This window comes from Octopus bimaculoides, chromosome 23 (genome assembly GCF_046866305.1).
Source record: "Octopus bimaculoides isolate indiv1 chromosome 23, ASM4686630v1, whole genome shotgun sequence".
NCBI classification, from domain to species: domain Eukaryota; kingdom Metazoa; phylum Mollusca; class Cephalopoda; order Octopoda; family Octopodidae; genus Octopus; species Octopus bimaculoides.
The window spans coordinates 7,920,623-7,935,622 of record NC_142950.1 but is presented as its reverse complement, the minus strand read 5'-3'; the positions used below and the strand labels follow the sequence as shown (position 1 = coordinate 7,935,622).

The 15,000-nt window shown below is 36.6% G+C and overlaps 1 protein-coding gene across 1 annotated transcript in view; it reads right to left on the bottom strand.

The window, feature by feature from the left end:
* The window catches only part of LOC106880149 (epidermal retinol dehydrogenase 2-like), a 172,633-nt gene extending 169,531 nt beyond the window's left edge, over positions 1 to 3,102 (bottom strand). Inside the window, exon 1 of the mRNA XM_089340085.1 lies at positions 3,014 to 3,102. The gene's annotated coding sequence lies outside the window, so the exon portion shown is untranslated. The remainder of the gene's footprint in view (positions 1 to 3,013) is intronic.
* Positions 3,103 to 15,000: the final 11,898 nt, after the last annotated feature.

Genomic DNA, 15,000 nt, shown 5'->3' with positions numbered 1-15,000 from the left:
CACACATATATATAAGCATGCTCAAACACATAGACACGCCACACACTTAGACATATATTTATGTGTGTGTGTGTGTGTGTGCATACAAGTAGCGTGATGGCTAGATAGATATAGATATAAATGCACACACACACACTCACTTACACACACGCACACACACAATCACTCACACACACACACACGCACCACGCATACACACACTCACTTACACACACACACACACTCAAATATGAGAAGCGTGTGAATAGTGGGATGGTCTTGAGTGAACCTTTAGATGTGTGTGTGTGTGTGTGTGTGTGTGTGTGTGTGTGTGTGTGTGTTGTCTGCATGTCTCTGTTTAAGCATGTATATATTTATGTATGATAATGTTTCCTAGACCTCTGCTTCTCCAAATGTGGCCATCATAGAAGAGCTTTTTGATTTTTCACAACGTTCAAGATTTGTCCGGTGGTCCTTGTAAGAGACCCGTAACATTCTCCTGTAAACCCACATTTCAAACGCATTGACCCATTCATGGGATCATTTCATTACCTATCATGTCATCGCCATTACGTACCGTATTCCCGCAGTGCTTTGGTCACACTGCAACTAAAGTCTTCCTGATTAAGCGCAAGTTCTTCGGTTCCCTTACCATTCTTGTCCAACAAATTCTTGATACTATCCATCCATTGCGTTCTTTACCCGCTTCTGGATCTACACCCTCTATTCTTCCTTCTATGGTAATGCTTTCCAAATCTATGCATTTTTGAATATGGCCATCATAGAGAAGCTTTTGTTTTTGTTGTTTTTTTGGGGGGGAGGGGGATCTCTGAAAAAAAATTCATTAGAATATAATCAAAGCGTTTTAAAATGTGGGTTATAGAACGTTACGAGTGTCTTTCATGCACACACACACACACATACATACATACAAACATACACACATCTAACAGGCTGCTACACATTTTCCATCTACAAAATTCACTCACAAATCATTGGCCGAATTGTCGTCCCGGGGTTATATAATAGAAGACACTTGCCCCCCCCCCCCTCCCCCAAGCTGCAGCGCAGCAGAACTGAACTCGAACCATCTGGTTGCAAAGCGAATTTCTTAACCACACAGTTATGCCTGCGCCTATTACATTCTCAAACGATTTAAAGAATTCTTTCTTTTAAAACAAAGAAAAAACACCAGAGTGTACCTTGGGGAAAAATTTTGCTGCTATTTCTGGAAGATTGAATGAGTACGTAGTGGCCCTCACATAGGTTCATTATCGCCTGATGTTTTATTTGTTCAACTGCCACATAACAAGGAGATTGCGAAGTATTTTATTTCTTGTCAAATCTGTCATAACATAACAAGCCGTTAGCTGCTCCGAGCAGGTTTTATGTAATCGCTTCCATACAGCTCAACAATGAAACACTAACAATTCTCCCCCCGTTAATTACTTTCATACTGACTCGCTAAAGGAACAACGATATCAGTAACTAAAAACAAAAAACAAAAAACAAAAAACAAAAAACAAAAAAGGGGTGGGGAGGCTACAGGGATTTCCAGCTCGCGCCTTACAAAAGCTTCTGTGTCATCTGGGCTCCCTTTCATTAACACTTTGTCTGCCATGGGCATTACTAGTGACCCCCAGCGGTAACGAATCAATATAGTATTCGCTCTGCAGTACGGGAGTCACCACTGATACGCTATAAATCACCGTGGTAGTTTATATAGAGAACTACAACGTGTGTGTGCGTGTATGCGTGTGTGTGTGTGTGTGTGTGTGTGTGTGTGTGTGTGTGAGCCGTCTAAGAGTTCACAAGTCAGGAAAAAATGCGTATATCTGTCAGTAGTTTGGGTATATTAATCGAAATGTATCCATTAATGCCGATCTTACCAATCGGTTTCGCACTTGGGGTTCAACGGAATGTTAGGTAACAATCTGATTATGTAACCCTGCGCTCTTCAGAGGTAGCCGTTACATAATCGGATGAATCGTTGAGCCTCTAGCGCAAAACTGATTGCTAATATCGACCGTAATGGATATATAATATTATACACTTCAAATAATATATATATATATTCCTTTATATAAAATTAAGGATAAAATCACTTTAATGATTTTATCTAGTGGCCAGCGTGAAATAAAACCTTGTAGGTAATATTTTATACTAAATTTATAATTCTATAGAGGATTATATTAAAGGGTGCAGATTTACCACACCTACACGCCAGGGATTGAGGCCAAATGGCTCTAAAAACCACATCACTACTCCATTAGCACGGGTTGTTATCAGGCAGATGAAAAAAATAAATAAGACCTTTAGATCAGTTGTATATCAAACGATTTCAAACTTAGCGTTATGAACACACCATGTTATCTTCAGTACAACATATCAAAGCATATACACACAAATATTTATACATACCTATACGAGTACCATAGTCGCACGACCATATACATACATTTGCCCGTATATGCTAGTAACAATCCGATTTATCATCTCATCTCAACGAATGCAATTTGGTCAGGAGCAAATTTTTTTTTTCTTTATGTATGTATATGGTCGTGCGACTATGATGTTCGTATGGGTATGTATAAATATTTGTGTGTTTATGCTTTGACATTATTTTATCGATTTCTAATTGAACGAAAGACAAAGTTGGTCACGGCAGGATTTGAACTCAAAGAGTATCGAATCGGAAGAAATAAGAAATACCTGCGAGAAATTTTTTCCCGACGCTTTAACGATTCAGCCAGATCGCGTTCCTTATCTTTCATACTCCTTTCTACTATTGGCACAAGGCCTGGGTTTTTTGTGGGGAGGGGGACAATCAATCACATCGACCCCCAGTACTTGACTGATACTTAATTTATCGATCCCCGAAAGGACGAAAGGCAAAATCGGCCTCAGCGGAATTTGAACCTAAACTCAGAACGCAGCGACAGACGAAACACCGCTTCAGCACTTCGCCCGTCCAGATAACAATCCAGCCAGATCGCCGCCTTATCTTTCATAATAGCTGTAACCAGATACTCACAAGTCACCTTCTGTGAATCCGAGATGTTTGAACAGGCGGAGAAAGTATTGTACGCGACCAGTTTTACTGTCTCCATCCACTGTGACTTTAAGACAACACTTTCTATTTTTTTTATTGTTATATATTATCGTTCCCATAGATCTCTCTTTCTCTCTCTCTTTCTCTCTGTCTGTCTCTCTCTCTCTCTCTCTCTCTCTCTCTGTCTTTGTCTCTCTGTCTTTGTCTCTCTCTCTCTCTCTCTCTTTGATCTTTAAACTTCTCGGATTTCTTATCAACAACGCTTCTCACATTCTTACACCACCCGACGTTACATAAATAACAGATAAGCTTGTTGTTATTGTTGTTGTGCGTGTGTGTATTTGTGTGTGTGCGTGTGTGTGTGTGTGTGTGTGTGTCTGCCTCTGTGTGTGTGTGTGTGTGTGTGTGTGTTTTATTTTATCAATCTTCAAAGTTAGAATCAAGTTTGTCGTGACCAAAATAATAAAAAAAAAAAGCTATCTTCATTTGTGAACAAGTAGAATTTAAAATATTTTTTTTACTTTTATTTTTATTTTCTATTTTACAAAAACGTATTTTTTTATTTCTTTTTTTCATTTTTTGGCACCTTTAATTTTCTTTTTTTCTTTTTAATCCTATTTTTTGCTCCTTTTTATCCAATATCCATTTTCTTACACATTGTAAACCCAGCAAATAACTTTCTTTTTTCATATATTTATTTTTCGTTTCTTTTTTTTTCATTAGTTGTTGTTGTTGTTGTTACCTAATCACAAAGAGCTCCCCCACCCCCACCCCTGCACCCAGTTCTTGTTATTCTTCTCCACGAACGACACACCCTTTCTGTCAATAGAACCCGTGCATGTTTACATGTCTCGAATCGTGTCTCAGTTGTTGTCGCTATTCAATTCTCACACCCGGTGGTGGTGGTGGTGGTGGTGGTGGTTTCGGTGGTGGTGGTGGTGGTGGTGGTAGTAATGTTGGTGGTGGCAATAGTTGTAATAGTAGTAGTAGTTGTAGTGGTCTTGGTGGCCGTGATTATAGTAGTAGTAGTAGTAGTAGTAGCAGCAGCAGTAGTAGTAGTAGTAGTAGTAGTAGTAGCAGTAGCAGCAGCAGCAGCAGCAGCAGTAGTAGTAGTAGTAGTTGTAGTAGTAGTAGTAGTAGTAGTAGTAGTAGTAGTAGTAGTTACAGTAGCAGGAGTCCGCCAACATCATCACCAACAACATCAACAGCAACAAAACCACCGCCACTACCACCACCACCAACACCACCCTCATTTAATACCACCACCACCAACAACAACAAAAACACCATCACCAACAACAACAACAAAATCACCACCGCCACCATCACCACCACTACCACCACCACCACCGACAACAACAACAACAACAATAGCATTGACAGCCAATGCTGGTTCGTAAGACACCAATGAGTATTACTTACTTCGAGCAATTATGACATGGGTTGAATTTCTTTCTTCCAAAATGTTAACAAATGTTCTCCGGGTGGATTGGTGGGCGGGTAGGCAGGTAGGTCGATGTGTGTGTGTGGGGGGGGGGGAGACACGTTGGGCGTTATTATTCTAATTTATTTTATTTTCTATTTTATTTATTTTATTTTATTTTATTTTATTATTTTATTTTATTATTTTATTATTTTATTTTACTTTTTATCTTATTTTGTTTCTTCATCATATTTTGGTAGTTGAGGGATTCTGCTAAAAGGTTACCCGACGCAGGTCACCTTCACCACATCAGAACTTTTCGGTTTGGATTATTTTATTTTTCGCTTTTTTTTTTTTTTTTTTGTTTGGTTTTGGTTTTGTTTTGTTTACTTTTGTAAGCGATTAGCTTCAAGATTAGGATTTGTTTAACGCGTTTGGATTAGTTATGTAGTAATAGATAGATCGACCAATTAATAATTTAATAATTAATTCCGTTGCTTCCACCTCTTCCATCCCCCACCCACGAATTTTCATTTAATCGGTCCCGGCCAGAAGAAGAAGAAAAAGAAGAAGATGGAGGGGAAGGAGGGGGAGGAGGAGGAGGAGGAGGAGGAGAGTATGATGATGACGACGATGGTGGAGATGTTGCTGCTGCAGCTGTATGATGAGGATGGTGAGGATGGTGATGATGGTGATGATGATGAGAAGGAGGAGGAGGAAGAGGATGGGGAGTGGAGGAGGGGAGATGTAGCAGCAGTAGGCAGAAGGACAGGATGAGGAGGAGGGGGAAAAGAAGAACAACAACGACGACGATGACAACGATGACAGCTAGTTTCACCTCCCTCCCTCCCTCCCCCTTCCCCCCAACCTCAATTCGCTGCGAATCAAACGGAAACTCTTTCTCGGATTCTCTCAAAGAAAATAACTTCATCCGTCGACTGAGAATATTGAAACCAGTTGTCGATTGTTTTTGTTTTGTGTTTTTACTAATCAGAGGTCAATGAATTTGTGGAATGGTTAGGACATCGGAGACGGCGGAGGAGCGGGGGGTGGGGTGGAGAAGCAGGCCTCGCGGAATTTGTCTCAGCGTTTTGCGATCATCACCGATGTAGGAAACAACGAATAAAGCATTCACTGATGTTGCGAATGGCCGCCCGGTTGAATAAAATTCCGGTATACGCAATCGAGGCGGTATTTAATTAGAGAACAGCCATCTTCGAATCATATCTAATTAAGACAGTCAACTACGTATCATATTTAATGCTATTTTTTTCTTTTAAGCAACCACTATTGTACATTATCCAGTTTTATCGTTCTTTAATTAAGAAAGTCAGATTATGACTGTTTAGGAAAATTTCCTTGCTATTTCTAGCAGGTTGAGCTGCCAAGTCCAGGATCTCTCAGCCCTTTATACTTCATTGTTTTTGTTATTCATACATTGTTAAATGCCTCCTCCACTCCACACCATCCATTCATCTCCTTCTTTCTTATCCTTACTCTCTTCCTCTAATTAAGGGTGTATGATTTTCAAAGGAAACTTGATTGCTATTTCTAACAGGTCTAGCTACCAAACCGAGTATCCTTCAGTTCTTTTTATTTGAATTGTTGTTGTTGCTGTTGTTGATTGTGCATCGCTAAATTCCTCCTCCATTCCACACCACGCATTTCCTCCCTTCCTCCCTCTTTCTTTTCACTTCTTCTTTTCCTTCAACTCCAATAGTTAATATATAGTAAAACCATCTGTTGTTTTATAAATACATGCTCATGTTCAGTTTGTGAGAATGGCGTGTGAAATCGATCAAAGAAAGAAAAGCTTAATAGTTCTCGAGAAACTCTAACCATTGTCCATTTCCTCTCTCTCTCTCTCTCTCTCTCTCTCTCTCTCTCTCTCTCTCCTTCTCTTCCACTCCCTCAAAACCATAATCTTACCACAGCAATGGAATTTAAAACTTTAATTACTTCTATGATCGCTACTAATACAGTAGCGAGCAAGCTACCGCAAAAAGCAAAGACGAAGAAAATATACATGTACAGGGTTGAACACAACTAGGTATGCAGTTGCTTATTATGAGTGGAATTCCTAAAGCGGAGGGCTGGCAGAATCGTTAGCACGCCGGGCGAAATGCTTAGCGGTATTTCGTCTGTCTTTATGCTCTGGGTTCAAATTCCGCCAAGGTCGACTTTACCTTTCATCCTTTCGGGGTCGATTAAAAAAGTACCAGTTACGCACTGGGGTTGATGTATTCGACTTAATCCGTTTGTCTGTCCTTGTTTGTCCCCTCTGTGTGTAGCCCCTTGTGGACAGTAAAGAAATAAGAATCGTTAGCATTCCGGGCGAAATACATAGCGGTCCAGTTGAGTTCTGGGGTCGATGCAATCGACTTACGCCCTTCCCCGAAATTGCTGGCCTTGTGCCAAAATTTGAAACCGATATGAATGGAATTCCTATCCTAAATATATATATATATCCTATCCTCTATATATATATATATATATATATATGTGTGTGTGTGTGTGTGTGTGTGTGTGTGTATGTATGTGTGTGTACACATACATATGTACGTATATATAAATGTATATATGTATGTATGTATTTATATATATGCATGTATTTATGTATGTATATATGTATGTACGTATGTATGTACGTATGTATGTATGCATATGTAGGCGTGATCTTGTGTATTCATGGCTATGTTTGTCTGCCATCTTGATGAGATTTTAAGGTTTCACACTGATTGTGGTTAAAACAAGATGGTGGAATTTCAATCAACTTCAAAAAGAACATCCTTTCAACTTTTCTGTCTCCCTCCCTCTCCCCTCTTACTCTCTCTCTCTCTCTCTCTCTTTCTCTCTCTCTCTCTCAGCACGTATGTGTGTGTGTGTTTTCATATATATATATATATATATATATACTGGAGTTCTTTGGAGAACAGTCTCGTCAGAATGTGAGACTCAGCATCTTCTAAAAGACATTGTTCCCGTTCCTGCTGTCTTCCAAGTAATAATTCTCTGGTGAGTTTCGAGATTACTTTGCGCAGACATTGTTTGTGCGGTATTGTTGCAGAGAGTGGCAGAGCACTTGAAGTGAATAACAATTGATCTTAATAAATGGACAAATTAAAACTGTAAAATAAAAATGAATAAATTTTATGTCATCCGACATAAATGCGCATGTATACAGCTTTTGGTGAATCATATTAATGAAATATTACGTATAATTTATGTAAGAGTCAGTAATTAACAGCTGAGACTGTTTCGTTGAAACAATTGTAACCAACGGTCTAGGAGGACTTAACGAACATAAAAACGTAAAGGACAGAGAAACATCTTGTTTGTTGTTAACACAACGTTTCGGCTGATATACCCTCTAGCCTTCATCAGGTGTCTTGGGGAAATTTCGAACCTGGGTTCTCATTCCTAAGGTATTTTTAGAAATTTCCCCAAGACACCTGATGAAGGCTGGAGGATATATCAGCCGAAACGTCGTGTTAACAACAAAGATGAGGACAAATATCCGTCAAATGTAAATAATGTAAATAGTTCCTCATCTCTTAAATATAGACCTGCACTCAAATTAATATTAAGACATATAAACTTTATTTCTCTTCATTGCCAGGTTCATTGAAGTACAGAGTGAGTACCTGGAAGTAACAGATGAGATTGCAGAAAGATTAAGGAATATAAAAATGGCCATAACTTTTGTCAAATGAATTCTTTTTCCCACGTTGAGAAAACAATGATCCTCTCTCAAAAGATATTTCACAAACGGGTTGAAAACTACGCGCTCCCCACCAGAACAAAACCAGGAACATAAAATTTCATGTTGATTCAATTGACTGTACAATGCACCACCTCCTTCTACAAACTTAAGGAAGCTTCTCTACCAATGTAAGAAATGAAATACATTTTTGCTGCTAATCTCCCACGCAATTGACTTAATTCAGAACACCTGCTTGCTATGATTCTGTTGCATAAGAAAACCTATATTTACAGTGATATAAGAAACTAGTTCTCATTTAGCGACATGAAAAGCCATTATTATTATTATTATTATTATTATTATTATTATTATTATTATTATTATTATTATTATTATTATTATTATTATTATTATTATTCAATAGTTTTATTTTTATAACGTGCTTTCACTTCACTACCGAGCGCAGCTCTGTGTGCCTTGGGTATGTGCTGTGATTTGCTGTGATGTTCTTATTTGTTACTGTATTGAAAGTGTTTTGCGTAGGATGTGTGCAGTGCCCAGTAGTGCAATTTTCTGTATGTTATATATATTTGTAAGTCCTGGTGTTTTTGTTATGTATTTGTCTGAATATTTTTTTATCATACCTAATGCGCCTACTATGATAGGAATTATTTCTGTTTTTAGATTCCACATTCGAGTTACCTCTATTTCCAGGTCTTTGTATTTTGAAAGTTTCTCCATTTCTTTTCGAAAAACGTTGTCATCTGCTGGTATTGATACATCAATTAGAAAGCATTTTTTTTTTCATGATCTCTGACAACTATATCTTCATGATCTCTGACAACTATATCTGGCCTATTGGCCTTAATTTCTTTATCTGTGTGTATTGGCATATCCCATAGTATGGTTGCTTTCTTGTTTCCTGTGACCTTTTCTGGCGTGTGTTTATACCATCTTTTTCCTGTTGTTATTCAATAGTGTTAGCATAGCTTCCAGTGTATGTAGGTCCCAACTCTGTCGTATACTCTGTGAATATATTCCTTCTTAACCAGGACTGGGCAGCCAGTGATAATATGATTTATTGTTTCTTGTCCATCTCCACATATTCTGCAGTTACTTGTTATGTTTCTTTTCATTATATGTTTTTGATAATTTCTGATGGGGAGGCTTTGGTCTTGTGCTGCAATTAAAAATCCTTCAGTCTCTGCTTTGAGTCCTGAGCTTCTCAACCATTGCTGGGATTTTTATCTGTCTATTTCTTTTATTATTTTTATTATTATTATTATTATTATTATTATTATTATTATTATTATTATTATTATTATTATTATTATTATTACGTGCAAGCAGCGATCGTATATGAGACGATAAATTGCTAATTTCACCAGTATTACGCAATTCATATCTTTATGTTCAACTGGCTGCTCAAACTGGTTTTCTCATCAAAAAGTTTATTATTCAGCAGATTATTGTTATTATTATTATTATTATTATTATTATTATTATTATTATTATTATTATTATTATTATTATTATTATTATTTATGCTTTTTAAATCATTTCATTCCATGTAAATCCCCACACTTTATGTCTGTCTTTGATTCGCCCCCACCCCTACCCCCACCCCACCTTCCAACCGTCGTGGCAAATAAAAGAGATCATCAACATTACCACCACCACCACCACCACCACAACCATCATCATCATCATCATCATCATCATTTTTATAGTAGTAGTAGTAGTAGTAGTAGTAGTAGTAGTAGTAGTATTTACTTTTCTCAGAAATATTTCTGGAGAATTAATCTAGAATTCATGTTGTATGTAGAGAACGATGTAAAAGGGGAAGGTGAGGTGCCTTGCATCTTGTTTACGCCATCAATCTTACGGCTAATGGACGAACGTCAAAGCCTTCCATTCTCCGTTCTTTATAAATATATTTCAACAACACGGACCACCTTTAGACTGACTTGACGCATTATATTAAGATGAATGTTTTCGCTGCTTCATGCGCTATTCCAATCAATGTGTTTGTTGTTTCAAATAACAAAAGCTGCTGTTATCCCCCTTGGCTTTTTATTAACTTTGGTTTTTGATTTTGTTTTTTTAAGATGTGGGTGAGATTTGTCAACTGTGGAAAGGCAGCTCTCGTTACCTTTTCTGGGCGGATAATACTATATAAATGGAGAAGCAAATTCTGCAATCGGTCCTCGGACGAGACTAAATGGGAAAAAGTGTCCGATGATTGCTTAATTTGCTGTTCCATAACCGACATGAAACCATTTGATAACAATATAAATTGGCTGTCATAAGACTGTAATATTAAATGAATAATACAATGTCATTACCTAATATATGAATGTCTGCGTTATTCTGACTCATAAAAAGCTGGACAACTATATATGTGTGTGTATGTGTGTGTGTGTTTGTGTGTGTATGTATGTCTATGTATGTATATATGTGTTGATATGTATATATGTGTGTATATATATATATATATATATGTATGTATATACGTATATATATGTATGTATATATGTATATATATATATATGTATATTTATGTATATATGCATTTATGTGTATATATCTATGTATATATTTATGAATGTATGTGTATATGTATAAATGTATGTATATATATATATATATATATATATATATATATATATATATATATATATATATATATATATATATATATATATATATATATATATATATATATGTATATATATATATATATATATATATATATATATATATGTATATATATATATATGTATGTATATATATATATATGTATATATATATATATATATATATATATATATATATATATATATATATATATATATATATATATACATATATGTATATATGTATGTATATGTATATATATATTGTTGCTTTAGTATCAAAATGGCTAACTGGACATTCCAACTTTTTGAGATAATTGAGTTATAAAAAATGAGTCGTAATATTCTTCCTTTCATTGCAAATTGGAATTCTCTCAATAACCTGGAATGTGCTTTTATAGCCTTCATATGCATAATTACCATACCAAAAATATTTTATTTACGCATGTTATGTAAACATTGCGCAATTTGTAAAATAACTAAAAGCAGTTAGCCTGATTAATCACTGAAATGATTGCGAAACCAGAATTAAATAGGGCTAACAGGATGGCTCATTACCAAAACCTCAACACTGAAGTAGATATTAATATTATTACCGCGATTGTTTTTAACTTGTATCTAACATTTAATTTATTTTCACACTACTGATACAACAATTAATAACACTGAAAGATTTCAATAACATTAGAATGATTACGTAATATGCTACAACTAAGCTAAAATCAAGCGAATGTTTACAATATATGATTGCGTATTAAAGCAAGTAAAGTGGATTGTTTGGTAGTAACAATATTTTATTTTGCCATCTCCCTTCTTTGGCCAGTGTTTTTGTAACAAGGCAGCTCATGTAGGTGTAATCATCTCTAGCCATATTCTTGAGCAATGAGTTCAAATCTTTTGCTTTCTCCTTCGTGATAGTGGCCCACCATTGCAAGATTTTTTGCGGCTGTTAATTGCTCGACTTTACCATTTCTCAATGAAAATTTCTTAAACACATTGACAACTGATATTTCATTTTCTAAGGTTAGCAATTTTCTAATTGCTAGATTATGAAGATTAACAGCTTCATATGTGATCTCCTTAACACTAAAATATTCCAGTATAATTTCCATTATCACTGCAAGTTTTGTAACCATAAAAATCACGCTCAGACATTAAACGTTCATACATCGGCACATTAGCCGGTGAGAATTGTTTTAACAGACGCACAAGTGATACAAGTGAATGTATATCTAGACCCTTCAGATGTCTTCCATTCAGGTGTGTAAATTCTCAACGTTCTATATATTTCTCAAATTTTCTAATAATAAATCTTATCGTCTCTCACCTTTTAAACTTGCGCTTTTATTTTGCATTTAATTTCCTCATCTCTCTCTCTCTCTCTCTCTCTCTCTCTCTCTCTCTCTCTCTCTCTCTCTCTCTCTCTCACTTTCTCTCTCTCTCTCTCTCTCTCTCTCTCTCTCTCTCTCCCTCTCTCTCTCGCTGTACATTTGGAAATAATGAAAGAGATGCCAGCTTAATGTAAACTTTCATACGAAGACAAATAAAATTAAGAACTGGAAAAAAATTCAGTGTAAAGTGGGCAAGTAATATTTCATGCAAATTTGTTTTATCATGCGGCCGTCTCCCAGTTGTAAATGTTACGATGTGGCCCCCATTTGATGAAAAGCTGCTCATCCCTGGTACAGTATGTGAATATATATATATATATATATATATATATATATATATATATATATATATATATAAGGAGAATTCACAAAAAAAACAACAGACGAAGATAGGTGGTGTAGACAACAAACAGATGTATTAGTTTAATGCTCGGGAAGTGAAGAAGTCTTTAACGTTTCGAGCATACGCTCTTCCACAGAAACGAACACAGAATGAAACAAGGAGAGAATATAAAGAGAGAAAAGAAAGAAAGAAACAAGGAGAAAAAATAAAGAGAAAATATAGAGAAAATAGTTTCATCTGTATTATAAAAGTTATCTCCCCAAGTTAATTTTTTAAAAACCTTCTAAAATATTGAGAGTTATCTCCCTTACTACCGAGTTTTTTTTATTTCTTTTTTATTTGATTCGACGATTCTAGAAATCCACGATGTATTACGTACGTTACTAGCACTATAAATATTGCACATAGTGGAAGCTACTGTTTATATTAATCTTTAATCTTTTATTTGTTTCAGTCATTTGACTGCGGCCATGCTGGGGCACCGTTTAGAAGAGTTTTAGTCAAACAAATCGACCCCAGAACTTATTTTTCTTTAAACCTGGTAATTATTCCATAGGTTCTTTTTTTTTTTTTTTTTTCCAGATCGCTAATTACGGAGATTTAAACATATAAAATACTTGTTGTTAAGCGGTGGTGGGAATAAAGATAGGAATAAAGACACATACATACATATATACATACATACATACATACATACATACATACATACATACATGTGTGTGTGTATGTATGTATATATGTATGTATTATGTATGTATGTGTGTGTGTGCGCGTATGTATATATATATGTATATACAAATAGTAAATGAGTATATGCATATATACGTACAAGTATGTGCATACCGACATCCACCTGTATGTATAGGTGCATATCTGGGTACAGGACATTGCAAACAAAACGTAGACGAGAAAACACACAAGCCACATAGAGAACATTCTACTTCATCAGCTACCCACGTTTTAACACCGGCGTTTCGAAGAGCTTGGGCAGGACGCATCGTTAAAACGGCTCATCCCATGGACAGCAGATTAAATTTGTATACGCAAATTAAATCTTGCCATGGAGGAATGTAGTGGCGGATAAAAAACAGGACAGGAAAACAAACAGAAAAGGCTTTACGGCCAGACGAGAAAAATTATGTGTGTATGAATATAGATAGATATATAGATAGATAGATAATCATCTAAGACAAAAGCAAGTACCCGTATACTTGTCTACAGAGAGGGTATATTAATATTTATCCTATACAAGGGCGGAGAGCTGGCAGAAATGCTAGCACGCCGGGCGAAATGCTTAGCGGTATTTCTTTCGTCTGCCGCTAAGTTCTGAGTTCAAATTCCGCCGAAGTCGACTTTGCTTTCATCTTCTCGAGGTCGATTAAGTAAGTACCAGTTACGCACTGGAGTCGATGTAATCGGCTTAATCCCTTTGTCTGTCCTTGTTTGTCCCCTCTATGTTTAGCCCCTTGTGGGCAATAAAGAAATAAGAATCGTCAGCACGCCGGGCGAAATGCTTCGCGGTATTTCGTCTGTCTTTACGTTCTGAGTTCTAATTTCGCCGTTGTCGACTTTGCATTCATCCTTTCGGGGTCGATAAGTTAAGTACCCTTTGTGTACTGGGGTAGATCTAATCGACTGGCCCTCTCCCCCAATATTTCGGGTCTTGTGCCTAGAGTAGAAAAGAATATATATCCTATACAATATTTTAGATCTATTTCACCTGATTTTACCAATCGGTTTCGCTCATTGAATTAAATGATAACCCAAGACGGCGCTTTCTTAGAACGGCTGGCATGAAAATTATGGTGACGACTCTCTGCAACTGAAGGACAGCAAGTGATTTCATCCGGTTTGTAGTAGCTGTGGAAAAAAAAAAGAAAAAAAACACAAAAAATCGTACGGGAAATTCAAGAGTTATTCCCCTTGCAAAAAAAAAAAACAATGCCAGATCGACTTTGCAGTGCGAGGTATATTTGCCGGCAAAGTGAGGTTGCAACTAGGTTGTGGTCGGTTTGGTGTTGGTATGTATTCAGGAGGAAGAAGAAGATTGGTTGGGCATATCCAATCTTAAAGTCATGTACAGATATTTATTTGTATGTCAGCTTGGGTTTGGTAAAATTCGTGCTGAACGACCAGGCTGTGGTGGTGCGATGTAGTGATGGAAGAGGCTCTAGCGTTTGTAGTCCTGATGCAGCCTGAACGACATCAATGACATATTTCCTTTCATGTGGGCATGAAAGGAATACCTCGTTTTTCTAGTTCTTTTCTCCACCGGGCACAGCCGACACCTACGACTATTGAAGCAAGGCCTGCACCTTTGCAGTGCCCTCCATTTCACGTTGTAATCCATGGCGGTTTTCCTTCAACGTGTATACACGTTTACCTAGTGCTGTGATATTTCGTCTCACCTGGATATTAAAGGTTAACTACGGACCTGGAGAGATCTTTTTGCGCTCACATATTTCCGCAACTC